The sequence below is a fragment of the Bidens hawaiensis genome, unplaced genomic scaffold, assembly GCF_021521415.1.
Source record: "Bidens hawaiensis isolate Kalapana, Puna unplaced genomic scaffold, B.hawaiensis_p1.1 tig00000055_1, whole genome shotgun sequence".
Lineage (NCBI taxonomy): Eukaryota > Viridiplantae > Streptophyta > Magnoliopsida > Asterales > Asteraceae > Bidens > Bidens hawaiensis.
Window position 1 is genome coordinate 3362370 of NW_027491016.1, and position 8050 is coordinate 3370419.

An 8050-nucleotide genomic window follows, 5' to 3' on the forward strand; every position below is an offset into this window, starting at 1 on the left:
AGTATATGTCCAACATATCATTGTCTTCAACCAGTCCTTCAAAAGATATCACCAAAAAAGAAACTAAAAACCTAAATAATCAAGTCATCAACCACCCAAGCCCCAATTTAAAAAATATTTAGAGCCAACTTCATAGGGTTGAAGGTTTTCAGCACTGAGATGCATAGAAAAAACGCTGACCCGTAACGTCTCGTTTTCCGCACATGGAACAAGAATGACGCTTAAACCAGCCGCCATGTGTAACTTCTAAGTTCTACTTCTTCTCAGGCTGCCACGTATGTAAATGAAAAATAATCCCCTCATTCACATTTAAGATAACAAAAGAATATTAAATTTTCAACTACTCTTAAAACTGAATCATCAACTAAATTTTTTGCATACATATAAGCCTAACCGAACCGCCCTGGCTAAAAACTCAGGAAATCAACCCTACTCACCGGCTGGTTGTTTCTGCTCTGCAGGTTTAACCTGAACCGTTGCTGCAGCGGCTGCAACGGGGGCATTGTGAACATACTGAGGGAAACCAGCAGGCATTGACGGCGGTGCACCGCTATACTGAGGGTGGTTCATCATGCTAGTGGCGGCTGCAATTGCTTTGGCAGGGTCAGAAGTGGCGGCACTCGCATGTGTCACAGGCGGGCAAAGTGACAGTGTGGCAGTAGAAGATGACGATGATGATTGTTGCTGCTGCAGCCTATAAAGTGCCATTGAGCTGGCGGCATGTTGTTGTTGAACCTGAGCCTGAGCTTGAGCTTGCATGTAAGGATGATTGTACATCATCATGGCTTGGACTTTCTGCTGCTGTTGTTGTAATGCTTGCTTCTGCAACTGCTGTTGAGATTTAGTTGAATTTGTGTTGTTAGGGTTACCGAGAATGGACGGTGAAGATGATCTCTGAGGAACTCGCCTGTTGAGATGAAGATAAAGAAGACGCCTGACCGTTTCTACCACTTGTTGATGCCGCAGCATTCGTTCTAGGACTTCCACCGCCCCCACCAACACTGCCGCCACCTTTAGATATAGAAGTTGTCGGAGAGCTGACCAGCATTGGCGGAGACGAGCACCGGTTACCACTATTAGTCCCGGGATTCTGTTGTTGCTGCTGCTGTTGCTGCATCTGTACTGATGTTGTGGGCTGCAGTTTCTGACTTGCAGTTGAACCGAAAGAAATCTGTGTGTGTGATTGTGGGTGGGACCTACTTGACTGTTGGGATTGGTGAAGGTTCTTGGCAGACGATGAGGTGGCGGAAGCAAGAGAAGATGGGCCTTGAGAAGTACTGGGCCCCCTCACCGAATTTCTCCACTGAGATTGCGCCTGCGAGCTACTCGTGTTGCTGGTTTGAAGCGGGAAAGAAGAAATTGAGTTTGGAAACTTGGCAGTCATTGAAGATGATGAAGTTATCGTATGCTCCGGGTATGCACTTCCATTACTTGACGGCGAGTTCTTAAATCGAGCATGACCACCCATTGCATATGCATTGATGGCCTGTCTCAGTTGTTGCCCCTTTTGAATCTGAAGGGCTTGTTGCTGATGATGTTGCCTAGCACGCTCAATGGCTTGTTGTGTTTGTTGAAATTGTGCATTTAAAGAATGTGAAGATTGAGCAGCGGTTGCAACGGAGGTTGAGATGGGAGCCCGTGAAGACCGGTTATTAGAACCGGACGAACCATCTGTAGCAAGATCCGGTCTTGAAAATGCAATGGACTGCCCGGATTTCGCGGTCAGACCTGCACTGGCCTTTCTGTCATCAGCATTGGAAGCATCATGACCTGCTACTGTTGTTCAAGAAGCTTCTTCGGTTATTCTGAAATCCTTCTGTTGAGAATGGTGAGCTGTTGAAGATGTAGGTGCTGACATCATATGAAAACTCGGTTTTAATGATTCAGGCAAGCTTTGGAAAATCGCATGGTTTTGAGCCGTACCAGTAGTACCATTCATAGGAGCAAACGACATTGCGAACGTCTGAGGTGGCAAAGACGACTCTACACCGCCTCTTTTTAACCCTTGCTGCTGTAACTGATTCTGTTGTTTCTTGTCATTTGAGTTGGCACTAGCAGCAGTATTGGCGGCGGCCACCTTCAGTGCACCATTAGAGTGGTCCATTTGACCAAGGCCTTTGGAACGAACCGGCATGGGAAAATTATGATTGTAAACACCCATCGGGTTTCCCGCCCGTGAACCTCTACTGTCGGCAGTCGAAGGGCTATCCTAGGGTTCATGTGTTGATTCTGCTGCTGAGCTGGCGGTTGTGATCTACTTTTATGGCCATAGGTGTTGTGCAAACTCCCGCCACTGCTTACAGCAGCAGCACCACCTGCTTGCTGCCTCTGTTGACCTTGCAAATGTTTTTGCGACGATGATGTGGACCCGCTACTGTTCTGGTGGGTTTGAGGTTGGGCTACTGGTGGGGCCTGCGATTGTGGGATTTGAGACGGGTGTATCATTTGTGAAGAATAGAACGATCCATTGAATAAAGGCATCGCTTGCGCGTGAGGGCTCAGTCTATAATTTGGAGGGGCTCCAACTGCAGGTATTGGGAAAGTGTAGGGGTTGGTAAAATTGCCAAGTACTGGGTTTCACTGGCACTGATGTTTGGGTAATTGAAGCTCAATGCTGGTGCAGCTGCTGTAGTTGAAGAGGTCACTGTAGCTGAGCTGGCTGCACCTGAACCACCTGCGGGTGTGGTTGCAACCTTAGATGAACCGGGTCTTACAGAAGCCGAAGCCGCCACTGCTTGTTGCTGGTTAAATGGGAAAATAAAAGCCGGCCCGTGCTGTAAATTAAACACAAACAAAACAAATCATTTTTTGGTAAAAACTTAATAAAAGCGAAACTGAATCGACTTACAAGAATGTTATTAGGAGCGACTGGTGGAATTGCTTGTCGAAGCAAAACCTGTTGCTTTCTCTGAGCCAGGTTGGTGACGGTTGTGGGTTGGGAAGACTTGATGTCTTTTCCTGCAATGTGACTTGGAAATATGCCAGCTGGCGGACCCTTGTCGTGCACCGACTGCGGGATGTTTGTATGTAGCTCGGTTGCAGGCAAGACATTAAAATTACTAGGCTTGGCTCCAAACATCGGTGGAGCAGATCCAGATGCGGCTGGCCAGAACGGGTTTATCTTCATGAATTGCTGGTTGTAGTGAATGTTTCTTGCAATGTAGCAATGTGTTGCACATCTTTTTGGCCTCGGGTGTGTTAATAACGGCTGTAAGAAATGCCATATAATTTAGCAGCTAACAAAATGTACAGAAAGACTCGGTAATTGAATCTTTTTGGCCTCGGGTGTGTTAATAACGGCTGTAAGAAATGCCATATAATTTAGCAGCTAACAAAATGTACAGAAAGACTCGGTAACTGAGGGATAATAATATTACCTGAATTGGAGCTGAAGCCATCGGGTTCCCATCCATGGATATGACTCCCTGCAAAGGCGCCACATACCTGCTAATTGTTTTACAATCAAGATTCAATTTTTAATATGTTATATAAGAAAAAGAACGAAAATTTTTTAATTTAACTTACCCCATCGGAGGCCAGCTGCTCATCGACATTGGCATAGAACCAGATTGAGCTGTTATTCAACATTAACATTCAAAATCAAGATGATTTAAAATTAAAATTTGGGTGTAGAATTAGATGATAGAAGTGAAACTTGATATAGTAAATTACCAGTTTTATCCGAGTGGGATTCAGATTTAGCTGAAAACTGCTGATGTTTAAGAGCTTGATGCAGTGACCGGTTACCGCTACCACTGCCCTTGTTCGATTTTTCTGAATCAATATTAAGTTGGATACTAATTTCTTCATTAACCGCTTTCTTTAATGATTCTCCAGCTTCTCGGATCGTCCCGGACTTCTGGTCAACGGGCAACTTTATTGACTCCTCCTTTTCACTTTTCCTGAGTTTGATATCATCCTTAATTTTGCTTGCTTCCTGCAAAGTTTTTAGGGAAAAAAAAACTCAGATCTAAATGAAACAAAATGATAAACATATGAAAGTTTAAAGAAAACCTTTTTTTTTAATAAAAGGTTGTAGAAAAGTTAAATAATCACCTGATTTGCCATCTGCTTGTGATCAGAGAAATCATTATCTTGATCATTTCCATGAAATGTTCTTAATTGAGGAGGTGGAGCCTAAAATTGGAAGCAGAAAGAATCCGATAAGAACACAAGATACCGAAATCAAGAAACCAGAGCTTGATATTTGTCTCACCATCAGATCTATTTCAAATTTTTCATCTTTTTGACTTTGTGTATCCAAATTTGCAACTTTTCTGCAAAAAGGGTTAAAAAAAATCAACAGATCAGCAATTATTATTATTAAGTATAAAATATCCCTAAATTTACTCACAGATTGGTCACTGTAGTAGATGCAGCTGTCGTAATCACACCTTCAACTTTACTATTTCCATCATTTAATTTCACCACTTTAGATTCCTTTTCAACCTCTTCTTTGGTCAACACATTCACACCACATTTTCGCTCTTCTTCTGGTGTCGGCTGCTCCGATGTCGGAGACGGAGAAGCCTTTTGACCCGGTAAAGTGGTGAAACCAAAGGAAGAACCACCATTTTCAACAGCAGCTGATGCTGAGCTGTTATCTGTCTTGGGAGATTGATGATGCTGATTATGATCGATTTCAACCGGACTGTTCCGAGCATTAATTTGAGTTGTTTCGGATACCGGGCGTGGTCTTTTCCTCTTTGGTGCTGCAAATTCATTCAAATTAAACATTAAAATCAATATTAATAACAATTATTAAGATGAAATGATGTAATAGACAGATAAATCTATCCTACCAGCTGATGACAAAGACGTCGAATTTTGAGGAACGGTTGTCGAATTTGACACGGGAGACGAAACTCTAGATTTGGCCTCACTACTCGATTTATTCGAATCGAATTTCATCGACGAATCATTTGATATAACTTCTTTCTTCGATGGAGCCTGTGACTGAGTCATCAGACCGTATAAAACCTCCGCTATCTCGATTTCCAGCTCCTCCGGGTTCGAAGACGATGACTTCGATGATGATTTCGGCGGCCTCGGTCTCGAATTCGATCCCCTTCTCCCATTCGATTTCTACAACACAAAAAAATATTAATTAAAATTTAGATACAAAAAGATTTTAAAACTAATTCGCAAAAACAAAACACAAACCATCTTCTTTCGAACTGAAATATTTGATGATGACGGCGACGGAGGAGCCGCCGTCACCGCCGGTGAAGTCGAATTAGCAGCACCAGATATCCATTCATGAGACCTCTTTGTAGATGCTAAAATATTAAAAACAAAAAAATTAATAAAAAAGATAACAAATTTGTAAAACAAAATCTTTAATTATTTTGTTATTTTTTAATTTTTTCCACCGGTTACCTGACCGAGCTTTTCTGGGCACCAATACACCAATCATCTCGTCAGCCGCCTTCCACGCCGGCGGCGCCGCCTTAAACACTTTATTATTCACCGGCGGAAAACTCTTCCGGTGATGAAGTGACTGCGGATGAGAATTATGACCACCTGACGTCGACGGATTCGCCGTTGCCGCTGCCGCCGCCGCCGGCGGCGGCAACATCCGCAAACCACCGCCATTTCTGGCATCCTCGTCATCCTCTTCGTCTTCATCGTCCACACTCTCCTCCGACGTGTCATCTCCGTCGTCTCTATTACTCATCACCATCCGGTTGTCCCTCCGTCTCTTACTCCGGCTCGACCGGTCCCGGTCCCGTTCACGTTCCCGGTCACGATCCCGGTCCTTCTTAACCACACCCCGGTCTCGTAACCGACCGGGTTCCAGTACCTCCACCGCTCCGTCTTCATCTGTAACAAACTCAAAACGTTAAAGTTAACGGAAAATTAACGGTAGATCTGATTAAATTACAAATTTACAATCAAAGTTTAAAGATTAATTAAACCTACCAGGTGAATCTCTTAAACCGCTGCTTCGATGTCTCCGTCTGGATAATCCGTTAGGAGGTGCAGCCATATTATTATTATTACTACTATGATTATTATTATTATTATGATTACTACTACTACTACTACTACCTCGTCTTCCTTCTCTATTCCTATCCATCAATCAATTAATCTCCACCGTCAGATCTATCATAACTCGCCGGAACCCTACCGGAATAATAATAATAATATTATTATTATTATGTGATGAATGATTCAGTCTATCTAAACAGATCTCATGTTCTTGTTCTTCTTCTACCTTCCTACTTTCTCTCTCTAAACACTTTCTCTCTCTACCTTCTTTTTCTCACACACAAGTACCCTATCTCATCTTTTCGGTATTTCAGTCTCCACGAAGCCCAACGGACGGTCAGGATCTCTTTACTGTCCACATGTGCTCAAATCCTCACCGTTGGTTGCCACTTCCAGATCTCACGGCTCTACTTTACCTTGCATCCGACATGGCCAAATGTTATCCGTCCGATATTGAAACTACACGTGGCAGTCCTTGCTTACTCGACAAGCTTTCATGATTTTTTAACTCAAATAATATTATAATAATAAAAAAGTAATTAATGTAAGGCTGAGGGGTGTGGAGCGCTAGAAAGGGCGCAAAAGGCCAGCCAGTCGCGCCCCGGGGCGCGAGCAACACACCACCGAGGCGCGAGAGGGGCGCGAGCGCGGAAAAAGAGGCAGGCGCAAGAGGGGTAGCGGCTGGGGGGAGCGTGAAGGCTTCTTGGGTTGCGTAAATAGAGCCGTTGGCTCATATTAATTTGTATTAAAAAAAAAAAATTTTTCCTCTATATATATTCCTCTATATATCACATATATATTCCTAAACCAATACATACCACACCCAAAACCATTCTCACATACCAATATCACATACCACACCCAAAACCCAAAATCACCCTATCTTCGAAACCTTTTTTTAAAAACATGGCTGGAAATTGGTACCCAAACCTAGATTCAGATTACAGTTACGACGATTTATGGTCGGCACCGGACCAAGCCGTTGGCTCATAAGAATAATGTTTTTTTTAGTACTTTAATTTTTTTTTTAGATATTAATGTGTTTTTTTAATTAATGTGTGTTTTTTTAAATAATTTATGAGTTTTTTTAATAATACGTTTTTTTAATACATTTATAAAAAAATTAAAAAAAAAACCGCTCGCGCCCCCTCTCGCGCCCCTCCACACCATGGCCCGGGGCGCGAGCACCACTACCAACACCCATCTTATCAAGTTTCTCTCTCTGCCACACGTCACAATATTATTGGCTGACGCCCCCACTCGCGCCCCCCACACCCCTCAGCCTAAAGACATGCACTTCCCCTCCATCAGACATAAATGATGACTAGTGTGAGTTTCCATTATTCAACAAGGTAATTTACGTTACTTTTTATATTATACTTTTTTTGTATATAATAAAGTACTTTTTGTTTTTTTAATATTTCTTAATGTTATTATTATTTATTATTATTATTATTATTATCAAATCAAATCAGATGACAGAGGAGAAATAATCAAGTTTTTTTTCTTTGAATTTTGTTTTTACACTATTCATATAGAAACAAAAGTGATTTCACGTGAAGATAAAACGGTGCGACGTGTTAATTTTTTAGATTTTACGAATATATTATTTTTTATATTTAGATTAGATTTTTAAATGCTTGGGTGGATCTTACAGGAGTGTCTTCTGGGCTCAGGGACAGATTTGTGGTGGGTTCGGTTGCGTTGAAGGCTGAATCGGGCAAAGTTATCAAACACGAAAAAGCTTGTTTAGAAAATCAACATGTGTTTCTCCCTTTTGCTTTTGCTACATTTGGGTTTCTGGCCCCGGAGGCTATGAATTTTCTAAACAGGGTTCAGCGTGTCGTACATAGTACTTTTTCGTCTCCTACGACCCAACGCTTTATTTTTAGTATAATTGGTTTTGCTATTCAAAATGGGATTGCGTCACAACTTGTTACCCGTTTACCTGTCACTTTATTATCGTTTTGATTTTAATGAGAGTTTTCCAGCTTTAACTAAAGCTTAAAATATTTTCCTATTGTATGGTATGCATTTAGTTGATGATTAGACATTTATT

The 8050-nt window shown here is 42.0% G+C and overlaps 1 pseudogene across 1 annotated transcript; it reads right to left on the reverse strand.

Moving 5' to 3' along the window:
• Nucleotides 1-287: 287 nt before the first annotated feature.
• On the reverse strand, nucleotides 288-5989 carry LOC143627179 (protein TIME FOR COFFEE-like; annotated as a pseudogene). Its single transcript, XR_013152555.1, has 12 exons — nucleotides 5923-5989; nucleotides 5380-5823; nucleotides 5164-5279; nucleotides 4803-5085; nucleotides 4355-4712; nucleotides 4217-4277; nucleotides 4057-4137; nucleotides 3673-3937; nucleotides 3526-3574; nucleotides 3378-3444; nucleotides 2849-3208; nucleotides 288-2774 (listed from the first exon to the last, which is right to left on the reverse strand). The product of XR_013152555.1 is annotated as a protein TIME FOR COFFEE-like (transcript).
• Between the last annotated feature and the right edge of the window lie 2061 nt (nucleotides 5990-8050).